Genomic DNA, 1638 nt, shown 5'->3' on the forward strand with positions numbered 1-1638 from the left:
TCTCGTAGAAATATTTTCTGGAAAAGTAAAGACTTAAATCTCACTTCTTTTGGGGAATTTCCCCCCCTACCTGTGCTCTATAATAAGACCTGTATACACCATTGTAAAAATCAAAGTACCATCACACTGTTTGAGAAGCTTACTCTAATAACGTGACGGGACTGAATATATAATTAAAGGGTCATTCTGTAAAAACTTCAGTGTCATAATGATTATCACACAGGGAGGGGCCTAACCAGAGATGTGTAAATTACAGCATCAGACGCATCAGACCGCCTCCCTGTCTGTGAGATCGCACATCAAACATGTGAGAGCACGGTTAGCTCCGCAAACAGATGTTTTACTAAACTTTGAAGTGTGCATATATACACACACAGTACAGGCAGTAATATGTGATGTTTAAAATTAGACGTGAGATGTGCGCCACTCCTTCTCACGCAGACTTCTTAATAATTATGTAACGTACAAATCAAAACAGACTCCCCGCATTTTGACATAAGCAGATTTATTGTTCTTGCTCTGTGTGCAGTTTTACATAAACATGAAGTGGTGTGAGTCTGTTCATCCATGTAAAAATGTTCACGTCTGTAAAGGAAGACTGAAGGAGATGTGGGTGAGTAAACTGTGCCAAGACACACAGCCAGACCGACTCAAAACTGCACAACTGGAAACATTTCATTTGGCACTGTATGTACATGTTATAATATTTACACACACTCTTCACTCACTCCCTCACACACACACATAAACTCCAAGTCCCTGCCACTTTTACTGTAAGACTGTGACAAAAAAAGTCCACAGAGCACCCTCATCTCTCCTTAAACTCTTCTCACTGTCAGATTTCCCTGCGACAGCTCAAACTATTCCTGTGGGTAATTCCAGATGTCTGACTCTCTTCTCTGAGGTTTCTCAAAGTTTCCACCCATTCCCAGTGCACGCACCATCACAAGGGCTTCATATAGTAGAAGCCCTTCATTTTTAAATGTTTATTTATCCTTAATTCAGCCAAGAATGTCCCACTGAGATTTAAGATCGCTTTTTCCACAGATTCCTGGTCACACTGTATTTCCAAGTGATTTCCAAAGCACTCCAAGTAGTACCAACGATCTCCAATGATCATATATGTAACACATCTACTTTATCATCATGTAAATGTGCTTTTCCCACAGTGTTGGATATTTATTTAGGATTATGGGGCTTAGTGGCTGGCGATTTTTCCTTTTTTTATTCAACCAAAAGACCAAAACCAACAATCATGCCGGAGATATCTCCTCTCTGCCATAAAGCCGCTCTATTAAGTTCTCTTGATTAATCTCTGGGTCAACCAAATGTCAGATATCTTTTTTTGTAAAGCCTGTCACTATATCATAATGCCCAAGGTGACTATTTAAATCCCAAATATAAATATGATGTTTACTATAAAACAGGGAAAAGCAGCAAATGAAAGTTTCTGACCAATAAAACTGAAGAATATTTAATGTTTTTAAAGATTAAAGGAAGAGAAAAACTGAAATGTTTAAACTAGCTGCAGATCAATTATTCCTTAATTGCCCAATCGACTGACGACTTCTTTAGCACACTGTAAATACTTAACTAGATATCTAAATGTGTATTATATGTTTGTATCTGCTGCTGAAA

The 1638-nt window shown here is 38.2% G+C and overlaps 1 protein-coding gene across 1 annotated transcript in view; it reads right to left on the reverse strand.

Moving 5' to 3' along the window:
* Nucleotides 1-488: 488 nt before the first annotated feature.
* The window catches only part of itgb5 (integrin, beta 5), a 53331-nt gene continuing 52181 nt past the window's right edge, over nt 489-1638 (reverse strand). The window contains exon 14 of the mRNA XM_079665824.1: nt 489-1638. This exon is cut by the window's right edge and continues 997 nt beyond it. The gene's annotated coding sequence lies outside the window, so the exon portion shown is untranslated.

Source organism: Notothenia rossii, assembly GCF_949606895.1.
Source record: "Notothenia rossii genome assembly, chromosome: 2".
NCBI lineage: Eukaryota > Metazoa > Chordata > Actinopteri > Perciformes > Nototheniidae > Notothenia > Notothenia rossii.